Below are 18,236 nucleotides of genomic sequence, written 5' to 3'. Positions count from 1 at the left end.
TGAGAAAGCAGGTTTATATGGAATCTGACAACCTAGAAGAGGCTGTGGGAAACCATTTCCACCATCGCTGGCATAATTATGACTTTGAAAAAAAGATCCCAAACAAACAATTTCCCAGAGATGGGGAGATGATGAGGAGGAACAGGATTCTTTAGCATAGCATGTTCTGGGGTACCATGTTGAATAGGTACCATAGAAAAGCCTTTGCTTGCTTGTTTCCTAAAGGAGAAAAAGGAAAAACTATTATCTCTAGTCCTTAAAGTATATAATAGTCTATAGTGCCTTTTAATGCAAAATCTCTTGCAGCAGTTTGTAGTTTGGCAGGCTGTTCTAAATTCCTGTTCAAGATTTCATCCACATCAGTGTAAATTTTTTGGGTTTTACCTCTGCTGGGGTAAGAAGCTTCAGGTTTGCTCACTTTTAGACCCATGATCCAAACCCTTTCTAGTGCAGAAGGTCTAGCTAAGGAGACTGATAAATTAGGCAACACGGAACTGCTGCCTACAGCAGCTAGATCACTTCTGATTTGTAGATGAGGTCATTTGCAGCTGAGGCAAGCATTTCACACAGTTCATGCTCGCTCTTGGTGTGTTTTATCTCCTTGAGGCCTTTAAGAGCTCTTTTCTTTGAGTCATCTTTGATTCAGGTGGACAGCAGCACAAAATTGAATGTAGATACACAGTTGTGTGCCATACATTTAAAACCAGACAAACAAAAACCACCACCACCACCATCCCCCCAAAAAACCCCCAAAGCCCAAGACATTTGAAGTACCTTCCAGTTTTGTCTTCAGTTTTGTCATCTTCTCTTCCTGTGTCATAGATGCCATTTGGACCATGACCTTGCTATTAGTTTTCCTGTTTAAAATCTCAGGGGGCTTGGTTTGGTTTTTTGTTGCTGCTGCTGTTGCGTCCCCCGTCCATCCCCCGGGATGCTGTGGATTTTAGCATTCTTTTGCCTATTCAGCTATTTAAGACACGAAAATCATTAGTAAATTGGGGAAAGGATGGGATTCAATGGAAGATTTTCCAAATGATAGAATACTAGTGGGTTTAGGGGAAAGAGTTTAGTTCAGTGTATCTTCACAGACACCAGCTATTCTTTATCCCCCTTGTTTATGTTATCTCCATGGCCATGCTTGAAGAATTGTTTTGCTCAGCTTGATTCCCTCTTATGTCTTGATCCCTGCCAAGTCAGTGTTCTTGGCTGCTTTCAGATACATGGAGAGAGTAAACATTCACTGTCAATAGTATGAAGTTTGTTCAGTAGCTTTAATAACAACCAGATACAGTACTGAACAGTGCCATGCACATACGTGGATTGGATGGGTGGGCGTACCTTTCAATTGATTGGGCTTTGCAAAGACAAAAACCACAGAACCATGAAAGTCATGCTTTGATATTAGGTTTTCCATGAGAAATCTCAACACAAATCTGTTTATCTGGGCAATAGCCAGCTGGACATTTGCTAAGTATGAGGAAAGATGTTCTGCTGTAAATGCTTTGACATAAACCAAGTGCCTTTTTCCCAAACTATCTGCTGTTCAGCAGGTCTACACACTTTAATGGCATTGTTCCTTGGGCCAGCAGCTTCTTTTGACAATACTCTCTTGATTCATCCCACCATAATTTGTTTCCGTGTGGTTGACCTGCTAGGTCAGTAGTAGAAGGCTTCATCTGCCTCTTTGAAGGCTGGATTTGCTCAACACTGCAACTGCTTAGTATAATGTGCCTTTCAGAAATAAAGTGTAATCAGTACAGCAGTGCATATCAACAGTGTCTAGCATTAAGTTCCTAACTTTGGCTTCATGATGCCTGTTCTTGGTTGTATGTGGTGGGTTGTCTGGCAGTCCTGGGAAATAAACAGGTGATCAAATTGCTTTGACTGTGGCAATCAGTGCCTAGTGAGACGAATAGCTGTGGGGGAGGCTGCCAGAATTCAACCCTAAACCCAAATACACTGCTACTGTCTATAATGCAGCTATACTCTTTTCCCATAGGCAGTTCTCCCTGCTAAACTGGTGTCAGGCATGCAGGATTTCTGCTGACGTGCATCCCATAGTCCTTCCTACAGTTCTTTTATCTCACAGCATTTGAGAGCAAATTTGTCCTCCCCAGCGTATTTAATGAAATCAGAGGCACTTTGCTATAAACTTGTCATGAATAAATGGATATTGTCCTAACTCAGTACTTTTGTTTCAGAATCTTTCCTGGGGTATTTGAGTTCCTCCCTTAGTCTTGATGAGAGGTGTGAGCCCACAGATAGCGTGTAGTAGCACACCACCTGGCATACCACAGTATTGACCTGGCTTGCAGAGCAAGCTTTTGCATTCAAGATAAATATGTTTACAGTGAAGAAACAGAGTTACCATCCAGGAAAAAAACCGAACAAACAAGATTATGTAGAGGATGAAATCAAACTTGCTGCTAAAGGAAAAAGCTGGGGCAGTCTGCAGGCACACAGAGACATGCACGAGTGGCGAGTGCGTGTGTGCCTGTGCAAGAGAGCAGGAGCGAGCGAGAGGAAGCCCTGAAAGTTAAACTCCTCCTGCAGCTCTGCATCTGCTCTGAGTCACTGGTATGACTCACACTGACAGTGTTCACGTTAGCTAGCGTTCAGATGGAGCAGCTCTGGCAACAGAAGAAGCAGGTTATATTATTGATTACCTGCTGCAGCAGACAGTTGCGCCAAGATTTTTTTTTACGAGCACAGATGAAACAGAGGAGGCTCTACTGAGTACCGTTATGTTAGTATTTTCTTAAGGTAAGAATGCCTGTTATTTACTAGAGAAGGATAGGAAAGGGAATTTAGAGCTTGTGAAGGCTGAGTCTGTGCTGCTGCTTATTCTCAGAGGATGCTGATCTTTGGAGCTGCATTACTGCAAACCTTTGTCTTGACTGTTTGCAGTGCAATGTGGAGAATCATATGGCTAATGAGCAGTGCATGACCTAGGAAACAAAATAACTATATTCTCATTCATTGATGTTATGTAAGGCATGGCAGCCATGTTAAAGACAGAAGACCTCTTTCGAAGAAACAGTGCTGCTAGATGGTAGGGTAAGGAAAACAACCACTTTTTAAGCAGCCCTTGGTTCTTTGGAGAGCGCTGCAGTTCTGTAGTTCTTGCTTAAAAATAAATCTACTCACTTCTGAATTGCTGTGTTAATAGAATAAAAACTAGTGGCATTAGAAATAGCAAAATAATTGTTTACCTTTAGAATCACAGTGTTGTTTTGCCTTCAGCATTCAGGCTGGGAGCATGTGCGTGCTGTGATCTGTGCAGTGCCTGGATGTAAACAGTTTCTTCAAATACCTTAAATGATACTTCCAGATATTGGAGTGGTTTTCATTTTGTGCCACTAAGAGCCAGTGTGTATATGTATGTCCTGTTCTGACAATTGGTTATATGCAAAAAGTAGGACATACTCTAGTTAGTGTTGACATATGCAGAGTGGGTAAAACAGTTTTTTCATAGTGGCTTTACTGCTGTTTTATTCACTCTCATGCTGTAATTTTAATGTAGTCTAGACTGGTATTGCTAATTATGTGGAATCCACTGAGTCTTGACCTTTGCTGTACTCCTCACAAGAACTGCAATAATGCATTTATCTTAATTTCTTTTTCCTTTTCTTTCCTTTTTTTTTTTCTCCCTCTCCCTCCACCCCCATTTATTTTGGATTTACAAGGCAGTGTCCTTTTAAAGTGCAGCTGCTCTTAGTAACAAGGGAGCCTGGTCACTTCTGTGTATTATTTTCAGAATGAGAGAAGGAGTATATTTTCAAAACCTGGTCATTTACTAGCTTACTTTCAGCTACTTGAAATTACCACTCATTTTCTTGTACAATTTACATAAAATTTACCACTGCCTTCTCTCAAAGAAATATGGTGCTGTAATAAGGTCATTTAAAAATGACAACATACTTCAGGTTCTTCTGTTTGCTAATTTGTAGCATTCACTGATGCACAGTGTTTTCATTGCTGTGAATTAACTAGATTTGGTGTTACTTCCTCTTTTAAAAAATATTAGGTTTCTTACTAAAATGGAAAGTAAGGTTTGCTAGTGCATTTGTAGTATACACTTCTTGTGGCATCCAACTTAGAAAACTATAGAGTGAGAGAAGCTTTTAAAACAGTCACTCATGGATGCCCATCTCCCAGAGCAAAATTTTGGTTACTAATTTTAATGATTTATTTTTCTGTTATAAAATATTTCTCATGTTACAACATTATAAATGCAAGCTAGTTTAAACAATGTTATGGTTGGTTTTAGGACTGCTCACTAACAAAGTTCTGGCACACAGCAGTCTTTCATTCCCCTCCCAAATCCAAACAAGTCCAAATAAAACAGTCTTTACAGTCTTAATTTTTCCACTGATTTGTAACTGAATTACTGTTTTCTGAGATAGCATGCCAGAATTGTGTTTGCCTTCAAGTTTGCCTTTAAGTATGTATGCATTTAGAGTAGGGATTCTGTATTATGTCAAACCAGAACAAATAATTTATTATGATAAAACTCAGTTATCTTCAATTGAGTTTACATAATTTATTTATTAATGCATTGTGGGCACAGTTAAATAATTACCATTGTTAAAAGAAATTTAAAGAACATGCTTAACATCTAAAAAACAGGATGACAGCCTCTGAGTCAACACAACCCTGAAGACAGCCTCTCCGTCTTACTTGTCTGTAAACTCTTTGTGCAAGTGCTGACCACCAGAGAGAACTCCCTCTGATTTGTCTCATTCTTGTGCTGCCTGCTACGTCCCTCTGTCTGCTGCTGGAATGCCACTAAGTGAAAAAGAGCATCAGCTTAAAAAGAACAAAAAGCCCAGCCTCACAAGATGGCTAGACAGTTTGCTTTATTGAGTTGGAAAGCTTCTGGGAAGAGCTACAGCAACTTTAGTGGTCTTTGTTGTGATCCTATCTTGGTAATTACATGCCTTCTTTTAGGTATATTAACAAGTCACAACTAAAGTGTAAATATCCAAGGTAGGAGAGATTTGTGCAGGGAAGTGATCATAACTCTGTGTTAAGTGCAAAGGAAGCAGCTGTGTTTAATCCTTCTATGCAGGGATTTTGTAGTAAGTATAACAGGGCTTCCTAAAGTCTGCCCTTAAGCACCCTGAAAGGTAGTTTTTGCTGCTTCAAGTTGGCTTTGCATTAGGCCGTAAAGGCAACAAATGGCAGAAGCTGTTGGGCCCATTTCACATGTACTTTTGGCAGGACTTGAAGTGTGAGAGTTCATTTTCTTTTCTGTAGTAAAGGTTTGTTATCGCCAGTGAACCCAAGCAGAAGATCCAGCTCGCTGTTCTCCCATCCTGTTCCTAACCTACAGGACTTCACCGGTGCTCGCGTGGCTGGTTTTCTTGTCTTTGCATTACTCTAGAGCCATGTTTTGTTATCTCTGCCCTTACTGAAGCTTTTGCATACTTCCTGCTGAAGTTTAAGCCCCCTTTTTTCATTCTCACTTCAGCTGCTCTACTGTAACCTATTTAATGATTCTCTCCCCTTGTTAGGTTTTCCACCTAGGCAAGCCTTAAACGGTGCAAAGCTGCAAAGCTCTTCCCTTTTGCTCCTGTGCCATTTGTGTTGCGAAGGACAGGTGGGGTGTTCAGCTGTCCTTTTACTTGTTTCTTCCTTTGTAAAACCTGCTGCTGTTTTCTGTGGCTTTCTTTATGGCCATGCCCTGTGTTATTCTGAGCCCTTCACCTGCCTTCCTGGCACTTCGGTAGCAGTGCTGCTGGATTAGCTCTGATCTTGTACATATTCTGCTTCCTCAGCCCTCGAGCAGAAGTTTTGAAGTGGGCAGTGGCATCATCCTTGTGCATGCTGTTCTACCTCTCCCTGCTGTGGCAGGGGGAAGTGACTCCGCAGGAAACACAGCTGTTGCTGTGGGTAGTAAGTGGAGAAACGAGGGCCATGTGGAATTAAAGCATTTCTCCAAATTTCTTGAAGCTCTGAGACCTTCAGTGGGAGGAAGCACTCTCTTACTTTACACAAAAGCTATGTCAGCAATGATTTATAGCTAGCCTTGCTAAATGGCTGGTAAAGAACTTAGGGGAAATCCAGTCTTATTATTGAAATGAATTTATGTGAATCACCTTTAATATGGGTGAGTTGTTGATCATGTTACTGTTTTACCTAATGATCAACCCAAACTGGAGCACTGCTGTATCAGATGCTGAGTTTTACACACTGTAGAAGATGGTCCATGCACTGAATAAAGATCCGCCCCCCCCCCCCCCCCCAAAAAATGGTTGCTATATTTTCTATGGTGATTTGCTGTTTGACATTAGACTTTCTGAAAGAGGACTCTGCAGTATATGAAAAAGCAGCAGTATATTGGTGTTTGTGTGGTACATCCTTGTGTCACAGAACAGCACAGCATTTCTGTTTTCAAATCTAAATTTGAAAAGGAGGGAGGGAAAAAGTTTGAGTTGGGATTTTTACAAGTTTTTGTTTCTTTTTTGCGTGTTAGAAATAAGCCCCTGGAAATGAGTTACACTGGAATAAAATCCTTGCATGTGAGCAGTATGAATAGCACTGTTTGCAATACTGAACCATCTTGTTTGTTGGAGAACTCATCTTTTTATTTGCCTAATTTTTAGAAATGACAATTTTTACCTGAGTTGTTTTGGGGGTCTTTTATTTGTGTATGTATCTACAGGGCATCTGCTTTGTCCCTTTTCCTGTTTTCTGAATAAGTCTTGTTTGGATTAGATTTGTTGCCTGGTTTTAAAGAGGCAGGGGAAAGAACTGTTAAATCTTTGTTTATACTGTGTCCTGAAAAGCTCTTCACTTAATCCCTGGAGCACTTCAAGCAGGGGGACACAGAGGGACGCAGTGAACATGTCCTGTTTGCCCTGGAAGGCCCAAACTGTTAGAGGGCCTCCCACTTCATTGCATTGCGTGAAGTTTTGTATCACACAAAAAAAAGTCACAGTCTCAATTTTTGTCTGTTGAAACCTTTGTGTATTCTTGAGCATGTGTTAGTTTAAATAAAGAGTGAAGGGTGCAGCCTATACTGTGAATATAGCAATGATGGTCCTTTCATTTGCCTTCAGAGTCTGAGTTCCCACTTGACTAGTCTGTCATGACTATAGTCCCCCTGCCCTGCTCTGAACTCGGAGCCAGCGTAAGGATGAGTATAGTTCATTTTGCTCTGGTTAAATGAGATTATGGCCTGGATTACGATGGTGCGTTATTTCTGTGCTGAATTCTCCTTATATTTTATAGGGCTGCAGAAATCTGGGATTAGCTCAGTTTTCGTTTCAGTTTGATGCTTCATCTTTTAAAGCAGCAGAGTACCTTTGGGTCTGCTGTGTGGGCTTAAATAAATAGTAGTGAATTGGAAGGTTTGATATCTCACATGACTGTGAATTGACATTCTGTGTTCAGGTGAAACAGTTCAAAAGGAGTGGGTTCATGATCCTTAATTCAGATTTACTTTTTAGATAAATACTTGCTAGTGCCAGATGGCAGAGCTGCTACAGGCAGAGGTGAATAACAGAGCATGTTCACTTCTGCAGGATATTTTGGCAGCAAATCTGATTTAAAAAAAAAAAAAGACAACAACATTGCAATATTCTAGATTGCACTAAAAAGCCAGTAACTTCATCAGGGTTCCCGTGTGTGATCAGCAAGTGTACTTTAAGCCCCAGATTCCTGAAATACAAGCTGCTTTAAAAGATTTCTTCTGTCTCATATCAGAAATAGACACTAATGGTCTGACTTTAAAGCAAAAGATTTATTTTTTCTCTGGCATCAGTGTTATTTCTGTTGGGCAACTGGGCGGGCTTCCCCTGAGGACATATGGACGAACATGGGAAAATGTTGATTCTTTTAATGCATATAGAAGGATGTGAAAAAAATAATACCATGCTGACAGCATCTTCTGTTGTTTCAGGAAAGCTTGCAAAAAGAGCTCTTTTGAGCTCTGTACATTAGTATGAAGGATTTGTATGAAAAGGACTGCATCCTGAGTATTACTATCACTAAATATTAGTATTGTGGCTGTGAATACATGACATAAAAATACATGCAGCTGAGCTGGCTAGAATGAGGTCTTTCTGTTATAAACTCTCTCTCAAATGTGGGTGCCTGGGAAAAGTTCATTAAATTATCCTCTGTTCCTGAGATAAGTGGATGACTTTCAATTGTATTTTGGTAAACAGGAGGTAGTGAGTAATAGGAAGAATGTGGCCTTTGTGGTTTTGCCTACATAAGAAAGATTTCTAATTATTGTCCCATAGCTTTGTAGACTCATTGGTGAGAACATGATATTAAAAACTCGGATACTTCTACAGGACAGTGATTTTACGCAGCAGAGTTGCATGGAAGAGTGACTACTCTTTTGCCAGTACGTATGTAGTGAGGCAGACTTGCAAAGTAGACCAGAAATGGACTTTGGAAAGAAAGACTAATGGGGAATTAGAGGGGATTCTTCTTGGGTGCCCTCCTATGAAATCTGCAGTTCACCTGGGGAGTAGAAGGGAACTGGGACAAGTTTGATCTCAAATTTATGAATTTCAGAGAAATCGCTTGTGATCTTACATCAGAAAGTAAGTTGAGAGTGCTTATGTTTGCAGATTGGCCAATTTTAGAATTTATAGCATAGTGTGAGTAAGCATTCATACCGTCATGTAATTTGCTTTTTCCCAACACTAGGTATTGCTTGCTACTGGGCAGAAGCAAGTTAAATGAAGTTTTAATCCTAAACTCATCGTGAAGTGATGTAGTGTCTATGAGAGACCCTACAGGGCTTTGCCATCTTTACTGAATGTTCACAAACAGTTTGTACAATCAGTTTATCTATAGCACTTTCACTAAAATACATGGTGAATGGAAGTAGCCACTTAAGGGTGTGGGCAATGTTATAGATTAAAGTAAGAAAGCAGAGCTGAGTTGAAGGGTATTGTGTTTGACAGCGTTTAATCCATGCTCCAAGGATCCAGACCTGTGGTCTCTGGAGCGAAACCGCCACTACCATTGCAAGAGGTGCTCAAGAGGCTTATTTTGGTGAGCTCCACAAAGCCATGGCTGGAGGCATCAGAGTGAAGTAGTCAGGATTGTCTCGCATGCCACGACCTTAATTTGTCACATTGCTATATGGTGAAATTACATCCGTTATTGTTGCCTTCCTTTTACCAGCATCTTTTGCAATTGAATGCACACGAGTATTATTGCCCTTTTAACTGATACAGTCTGAGAGAGACTGAATCAGTTATCTGAGGGCTCCTCTGTAGTGAAACTACAAATGCTGCCCAGCAGTCAGCTCCTGTGGGCCTGAGTGGGCAGAGTAAGACAGGGCTTTGCTGCCAGTGGGGCAGGCTGGATTGTGAAGGGCAGAGAAGCCTGTGGGTGGGGGGGCCAAGGCAGCAACAGTCCTCCTGGCGCCTGCCATCCAGCCCTCTTCTCCTCCCCTTCTGCCATGAAAGCCCGGTTTCTGCCAGCTGCTCTGTGCCCCGGAGAGGGAGGTGGAGGTGGTGGCAGTTTGCATGGGGCAGTTGACGTGTTCAGTTTTTCCCCTTGAAGAAGAGCTCTCTCACAGGATCCTTTTGAAGGTGCCATGTCATTTCAGTGCATGGGGGTAGCAGAAAGGGCTGAGCACCTTCAGGGTACAGAGAGCAGTGAGAGAGAGGACCTGGTTGGGCGTGTGGAAAAATAAACTTCCATTTGCACAGGGAGTGCTTGAAGGAAGCAGCTGCTTTTGTGCTTGGAAGTGATGGGAGGCTGCCAGCATGTGTGTGTGTGTGTGTGTAAGGAGGGCCTTAGCTTCAACACCCATGGTGTCTGACTTTTCACTACCTTGCTGACTTTTCACTACCTTATAAATATTTTCTTTTTTGTGGGATCCAAGTATTTCCTAATAGCTCAAGAAGAACTGAACGTTCTTTTCTGTGCTTGTTAGTGGGATTTATATTTCAGATATGTAAACATCCCCACAGCCTTTCATTTCATGGAAAATCAAAAAATGTTACAAGGGGCCACTGGTAAGATTTTATTGAGGGCTAGAAACAATTTGGCACATGTAACTATTGTCTCTTTAAAAACTGGGGGTGTCTTTAAATACCGATTTTACGTAAAATTTAGCAGAAAGATGGAAATGGAGGGCAGAACACTTATCAGTGAAGATCTGCTTAGCTGATGTTATATTTGTTGTAAGTAGCAGACAAGAACTCGCTAGTAATTTGACTCAATTTGTCTGAAGATTTGATACCCCTTCCTGTAATGAGCAAAACATCCAGGATAAATGGGAAGAGTATTTGCTTCCTAGCACAGTGCTTACTTGCTGCTAACCTAACTATACTAAAAATGTTTGCAAACTTCTAAAAAGCTTCTAAGAGGAAGAAGGGAGGTAGCAAATAGGCATTTGGGAGGGCTGTGGTAGCTGATGAAGAGTGCAATATTTTGCAGCATTTTTTTTTTTTTGAAAGTATGACATCTTTCCTGACTTCCCTACAACTTTCCCAACTTTCCTACAACTTGCACTTTTTTCCCCCATTCCTCTGTGATTCATATTACTGGGACCCAAGAAAACAATGTCTTCACAGTAACCATGTGACTGTTTATATACAAAAATTAATAATGCAGCCTAGATTTCATAGAATCGTAGAATAGTTTGGTTTGGAAGGGACCTTTAAAGGCCATCTAGTCCAACCCCCCCCACATCGTGCCACACATTTCATGGCTGGAGCGCCCAATGTTCCAATTTGCATCAGCTCTCAAGTTGCATTTGGGGGTCCATAAAATACATCTGCATGACATGGTCAGTGCAATGGATTACCCTAAAAGGAAAACCCATCTTAATGTCAACATCTCAGGGATGTGATAAAACTGAACACCTCAGAAAATTATCATTTGGTTATACTGCATGGAGATAATTTCCTCCCATTAGTACTTGGATGCTTAGTTTTACAATGGAATATTGTTTTGCCTGAAAGTATAGCCTTCTGTGATAAAAAAGATGTGTGGGCATTCAGTAGCTAAGAAAAATGTGTCTTACTGTGACACTAATATAATAAATGAAAGAAGGGAGTGCGAATTTTAGGTACTGGACACCATTCATTTATTGTCAACAATATTACAAAACTGTTCAAGTTGGTTCACTGTGGTCCTGGGTGTTCTTCATACACCTCATCTCTTCTGCATAAGCACGTAATAAATGGTTGGATTGATCATGCTTGTAATTAATAGCAAACCAGGACTTTTCCTTAATATTTAAAATAGAATGTGAAATACACAATTTGCTCATGCAAACCAATTTGACCTTGGGACTGTATTTCGTAATCTTTTCCTCGCTTCCCATTTTGCATGACAGCACTCCTTAGCTAGACTGGCTTGTGGAGGTGTATATGTGACAATGTTGAGGAACAGACCTAATGTCGGTGCATGCTGTGGGTTCTGGCTCCATGTCTGTTCAACCTGGGGAGGTATTGGCATGTACTATGATTTTCTTCTCATGAAAATAGGGTGCAGAGCAAGGTAAATTGTGACTGTGTTTCTGCCTGACAAGAAGTTGTGACTCGTTTAGGAAGACAGTTTAGCATTAGGAATGGTAAAGCTCTGCTGCAGCCAGTGATCTAGATACAGTCACAGATGTGTGTTTTATTTCTTCCCAACTGAGAGCTGAAAATAGCTGAAACTTTAATGTTGTGAAAGTACAGGTTGCATACATAATGCAAGCAAATCTGAAATAATTCTGGGGAAGTCAGATCAAGACAAGGCAAGTTTCCTCTTTTTCTGTAAAGCATATTTTGATATGATGGTGATAGCATCTTGTGTAAGTACTGCAGAAAGAGTTGCCACATTGATCACAGTAATAATTTGCTCAGAATGAAGAGAGTTGATGTTCTTTCAAATCTTGAAGACTGGTGTTTCAAAATGGGGAATATAAGGGAAGACTTTGGGAAATCATACATAGTTTACAAACGAGTTTAAAGAATGCTGCATTTTATTTGCCCCAAGGCAAAGGAGAAGATCAGACAGAGCACAGTGGGACACACAGTGTATTCTATCTTCTGTCTGCTTGAGGTTTGTAGCCGGGGTCATAACTATCTTGACCTAGAAAAAGAATGTGCTGCCTGGGTTTGTAGGCTGATTGTTGGAAACTGGAGCCTTTAAAATATGTTTACAGGAGATGTCTTCTGAGCTGCATTGGGCCTGACTACTTGCTTTGAATGAGTATTTATTTGCAGCTCTACTGTCATGCGATTGATCCTCAGCTGCTTGTCCGCCGCAGAGGTTTCTGCTCTTCAAATTTGCTGGCATAAACAGCAAATGTAGTCATTCCCCAGCTTGGTTCTGTCAAAGTGCTTTGGTTTACATTGTACCTTTTGCATACTGTTCTGTTTTGCTCTTTTTTTCTGTCCAAGTATTCTTTTTTCTTTTTTTTTTTTTCCTTTTTTTTTTTTTAAGTTTAGGTTGTACCAACAAGTGCAGTTTTGCTGAAGGAGGAGGGGAAAAGCGAGTACGAGCAATGGGAGGCAGTAGCTTGGATTCATTTAACTCCCATCAGAAGAGCATGTCTGTTGGACTGTGCCCGGATCAAAGCTAGCCTCTGGGCAAAGTAGCTCTGTTTTATCTCTGTTTAACTAATGGACAAAATCACACCTGGTGTCATGGGTTGCTGGTACCCTTCAGAGATATTGACACCACATTTAATTGCAAAGGAAAAGTATTTGTTTCGTTCCTCCCTGGAGTGATTTAGCTGCTGTCCAGTGAGTGAGAAAGAGGGAAGAAGGGAAAGAAGAGGAGAAAGTGAGGGATTTTCAACAGGACACCCCCTATCATTTTTATGTTTGTTTTATATCACACTTTTATGTTTCTTCACAGGAAATGATGTCATGTGCTTCACTTTCTGCAGTATTTAGGAATAATGGCATGGCAGAATTAATTGAGAACTGATGTTCTCCTCAGTTTGTGTGGTAGCCCTGGTTGCAAGTACAAGCAATTGGGGAGGAAAAAATCTCACTATACATCATTTCCTTACAGTGAATGGCTTTAAAATCCAGCAGCAAGCACTAAGGCTTGAACTGCCATCATCAGTCGGTTGCAAAACAATTTCTGTATGGTTTTAATTAAGCAAAAACATGCTGCAGTCTTTGAAGAATCTTTTTTTCCATCATCATCATTTCTTAATGCAGAAGGCCAGAGGCAGAACATGCCAAGAAGCTGGTGCTTTGGTGTGGTCTGCAGTAGCGCATTACCACGCTCTGCTGTGGTTTTACTGCTATTACAGGACAATGTAATTTAAAAACTGTACAATGTAGGGTGAAAAAGAGGATCTTGAGTTGGTGCCCAGTTAAAGTTTTTCATATGCAAGTGACCTTGGACTCTCTGGGCTTACTACCTGGGCATGTACTACTGATGTTCAGTTTAGTTGTTCTGGCTAGAGCTAGCACTCTAGTGGTTCTTAATCAGGTACCAATGCACAACAGAATTGGAATGCAACTAAAGAATGTGATTGTGTCAAAGAGGAGAACTTACAGGCAGACTCTAGAAATGTAGTTGAAGAACCAGAGTTGCTTTTAGAATGGGGTGCAGAGCAGGAGGGCACCTGCAGGAGGTCAGAACTTGCTGGGAGATAGGTAGGTAAGACTTGCCTTCTTTGCAGATTTTGCAATATTTTTCTAAAAATCTCACTGACGGACTGATTTTAAAACACGTCACTCTAGAATGCGTGATTTCCAGTGTTGCTCTGCAAAATGGGTGTGACTTCCTGATGTTAGTGAGCAAGGTATGAATATAACTTGCCAGCAGAGAAACTCAATGTACTTACTAGGTCGCATTGTGTCTCTATTTTACAGGTGTGTGAGCTAAGCCACAGAGATGAAAGGGATTTGCCTGTGGCCACAGAACTAGTAATTTTTTTGTCATAGTATTGTAAATAGGATTTTTAAATTCCTTTATCATCTCTGCCATTTTTATTTCTTCCTTTTAAGTGAAATGAATAATGACTTACCAGGTTTACGTATTTATATTAAATGTCCTGAAGGTGAATGGTGGTATAGTATATTACAGGGTTATAAAGTAGCAGGTCCATTGTATCAGCCCTTGATCTTGTGACTGTGGCTGGCTGTGACTTGCTTTTTGAGTAGCTTTCGTGGTGTCTGGGAGCTTTCACAGTACGTGCCCTGCTTTTTGAATGGAAAAAGAAAAAATAACTATACCAAATAAATACAGTTGAAGTTGTAAAGGATACCAGTTTGGAACTTTGTGTGCCTGAACTGAATTTACCAAAATAAAAATGATTTAAAATAGTAAATGACTTTGCCAAAAACTATTGCATATCACATTTAACCCTGAGCCCCACATAATGTCAGATGTCTCTGTCCTCATTGAGAAACTCTCCAAAAGCCAGGGTAAGTAAAATGCTTTGTAACTTCTCATCTGAACTGACAGTCATAGAAGTGAACCTCAAGTTTGTTCTGCCTTCGCCTTGGACAATGAAAAGAGAAGAAAACTTGAGCCGCCTTATAGGCCGCTTCTGTTAAGAGGTATAATTTTGTAAGAAATTTTAGTTGCTTTGCTGATGGGTGCATAGAAGCATAGGACTGGATGGGGTTTCCTGAGTTGTTGAGTCATCTTAACAGTGACATAATGCTCCTTTTATATGGAAACCAAGTTTTTCCTTGGCTAAACTAGCTTTCTTCGTTGCTATTATTCCAGTTAGGTTACTTATTTTGTTAAGATCCACTTATCTTAATGCTTTTTTTACCTTTCTGGCATTTAGCCCTTGTCATGTATTTCTGAGAGCAAATTGTAACTCATCTCAGCCTTCACTTTGCTAAGCTTAACAATTTTTTGTCTGCTCTGGGGAGGCTGACTCTGTGTTGTCCTCATAAGCTTTTCTCTACACTTTTTACAAGCTGAGGTTGGCAATGTTTAACTTGTAGCCAGTGTTCTGACTCAGTCTTATTGCTGCTTTTTGTAGTGATGAGCCCATTGGCTTGTACAACCTAACAACACAGTATCTGCCCTTTTTGTGACTGCATTGCCTGACACCGAGGTCTTCCTTTTTCTTAGTTTTTCTCAACTGATAAACTCCCTATTTGTACCGGAAGTTCTTCTTGTTAGTCTGTAGTGTGTTGTTTTGTCGTAGTGCTTTTGAACTTCAAATATTTCTTTTACTTCAGTCCTGGCTCTTCTTTGATAGTTTTGATTTTCTTAATATTTACATACAGCACTGTAAACTGATGAATTGCGTCTTAATTACTGCATCACAAATCTGAACACTGTTTGCTTTATGTATGAATCTTCCCTGAATTTAATGTTTTAAGCAGTAAAACTGCTTAAACTGATCAGAATATTTTTCTGTGAATTAAAGTTTCAGCTTCAATCCTACTGTATATATTTATATATTTGCCCCATCTATAAATTTTACTAGAGAAGTATCTTCTCCACATAGCAACCTGTTCTCTTGCAACAGTTTTGTGGTACCACAGTCAAAGATTTCTAACATGCACTGTTGTAGCAAAATGGCAGATATTTCAGGTTAAAAATCATACTTGTTCTCATCCTAGAGACCATACTAGTTGAAGAGCTTTTGTTTTGGCCTTAAGATAAAAAAATTGATCCATAGTTATTTGCTAACTGCCAGGTACACAGTTAATGTCTTTGTTCTGTTCTTCTGAGTGTAAATAGACAGGTGAAGGTGTGAAACTGAATGATCAACTTGTGTGGTGCATCAGTTGTGCAGTAAGCAATTGGTTATAAATTGTTGTTTTCCTTCTGTAATGCTTTTGGAAATGTGAAATAACTGTACTGCTAGTTCCAGTGGCCCTGTAACAACAGGTAGTCCAGCAGTGGAACAGTTTGCCAAGAGAGGTTGAACAGTTTCCGTCCTTGTTGGTTTTTAAGACCCAACTGTATAAAGCCCTGAGCAACCTTTTCTGAGCTGAGAGGTGATCCTGCTTGGAGCAGAAAGCTGGACTATCCTTTGCAGCCTGAATTATTCTGTAAAGTCAGATTCTACTACCTCTTGCTGAGGAACAGGTTTCCTCTTGGAAGGAGATGTGCAGTGGAGTAATTATTCAGCAGTGTGTGCTGAACACACTAGTGTTGCTTTGCTGGGTTTGGCTTCTGCTCATCTGTAATGTCTCAGCCTGCAAGATGCTGTGATGCTGCAAAGGGGAAATCGTGCAGCTAGCCTGCATGGATTCACATAAATTCTCTTTCATTCTGACAGGATTTTTGTGTCATTAGAAAAAAAAAAAGAAGAAAAAAAAAGGATACGTCTGAGGTGGTCATGTCTCAGCTATAGCAGGAGATAGTAATTTCAGTAGGACCACATTAGAGGAAGTCTGTCTCTTGCCTTCAAGGTCAAAGGCTGAGAAGGTGAGCCTAAAGTATTCAACTGGCTGCTGTCTTGGACTGTCCTGCAGCCCAGCCCATTTCCCATCAGATTCATCCACATTTCACTCTCCAGTTTGCTCCCTCGTCCTGATCCCCCACTTTTTTATACTGCGTGTTACTTTACTTCTGGGTTTGCTTCTGGAGTGAGTTGGTAGAGATAACTCACTCCATGGGCTGTTCCCCATATGGACAGCACTGTGCCAGGTTTGTCTGCGTGCCTCACCTCGCTCTCCATGCCGGCAGGTTTTGCACTACCCAGCACCCCAGCTACCCTCATGCCAGGGTGTGAGGCACCTGCTCCTAGTTTACCGCTATAAAGTACTGTTCTTCTGTTGGGTTGCAACACAGCTCTTGCATCATTTCGGAAACTGTAAACCTGAAATTCAGAACAGTGCTCTCCCAAAATAATGATCGTGCCTTAAGATCACCATGGGGGCTGAGAAGAGACCATGGGAGTGAAATGTTAGGATACTGTGTGACAACTGGCTTAGGCAGAACAGAAGCAGCCTTGGGCAATGTGATGGGGAGCCTCCCTGCACCTCAGGGCCTCGCTCAGGGGCCAACTGCAATAGCTGGTGGATTAAGTGGTGTAGATGTTGGATTTGGCTGGCTACAGAGGGAGCCTAGGAAGGCTGTGGCTTTCTCAGGTTAAAGTTAACCTTCATGTCTAGTAGCCTTACTTTCGTGCCGTGTGAATTGTGTATCTGACAATGAACTTGAATATGGATTCTGGACTGACTGATTTATGGCATAAAATGTCTAGGATATGTCTTGATTATACTTCTTGAAGGGAGAAAACCCCATTAAGATGCCTGTTGCTTAGGTGAGGTGAGTCATGTTGGTATGGCCAAGGACAGTATGTTCCTTGTCACGATGGAAGAGCTGTGGGTGTTGGCAGCAAGAAATGAAGCTCTTTAATCTCTCAGCCACTGGCATCTGAATTCAGTCTGGACCTGCAGGAAGTAAAAATTCTTTGGGGATCTGGGTTCAGTTGTTAGCTCTTCTGTTTTGCAGAGCATCCTCTTGGGAAAGTAGTTGCAGTGCCATGTGGTGACCTCAACACTGACTGCAGCTGGAATGAGCAGATGGGACAAGATAGTTGAGAAGCTGTGATGGGAGAGCTGGATTGTCACTGGTGACATGAAGTAGCTACTTTATTGAGCTTCCTATACTGTAACTGCAATGAGTCTTTTACAGACTTAATAGAAAAGTATTTTAGTTAAATGCATTGTATTTTCATTAATACAGTAGAAGGGAGATAGACATCACAGTCCTTAAGTGTAAAATGGTACAGTAACAGTACCTGATTCTGAGATTTCTCTTTTGGCTTTATTCTTATGTTCTCTTTCCTTAGAATTGATCCACAGTCCAGATTCTGTTTCAAATGGTAAAGGAGCTGTGTTATAAAATGTAAAAAATGCAGAGTGTTAACAAGTTTTTAGTGTTTTTTGGGGTTTTTTTTTCATTGTTCCTATATTTATTGCTTCCCCCCAAATTTTTTTTCCTATACTACAAGCCTGCTTATTTGGATCCATTCAGTCAGACACAGTTTGTCCTTTTTGTGTCTTTCAGGCTTTATTAAAAAAGAACTGGATGCACATGCCAAATTTCATCTGTGAAAGATGGAGTAAGGTAATGCTATTTTACTGATTGCTACTATAATGTGTGATGGTCTGTGGACACTGAATGCAAAGGTTCAAAGACTAAATAAATTAGAGGCAGACAAAGCAAAAGCAACTTCAGCCTCAGAAATAATGAAGTGCTGACAAGATCCTATGTTCTGGTATCAGTGGCATGCTTACCCTATGTTTTGCTCTGTGGCCAGAGGTTTTCTGTTATCATTGGTGCGTTGTCCACAGAAGCTCAGGTAGGTCATTATC

At 40.7% G+C, this 18,236-nt stretch overlaps 1 protein-coding gene across 21 annotated transcripts in view; it reads left to right on the top strand.

Moving 5' to 3' along the window:
* The window catches only part of INPP4A (inositol polyphosphate-4-phosphatase type I A), a 130,159-nt gene that overhangs the window by 32,157 nt on the left and 79,766 nt on the right, over positions 1-18,236 (top strand). For 18 of the 21 annotated variants that reach the window (XM_069770025.1, XM_069770034.1, XM_069770033.1 and 15 more), the window contains one exon: positions 17,929-17,988. The exons of 1 other annotated variant lie outside the window; for it this stretch is intronic. The gene's annotated coding sequence lies outside the window, so the exon portion shown is untranslated. Of the gene's footprint in view, positions 1-2,580; positions 2,764-17,928; positions 17,989-18,236 lie in introns of those variants that run through there. 2 more of the 21 variants (XM_069770012.1, XM_069770018.1) reach the window with 1 other exon arrangement.

Source organism: Haliaeetus albicilla, chromosome 25 (genome assembly GCF_947461875.1).
Source record: "Haliaeetus albicilla chromosome 25, bHalAlb1.1, whole genome shotgun sequence".
NCBI lineage: Eukaryota > Metazoa > Chordata > Aves > Accipitriformes > Accipitridae > Haliaeetus > Haliaeetus albicilla.
This window is presented reverse-complemented; position numbering and strand designations above follow the sequence as displayed.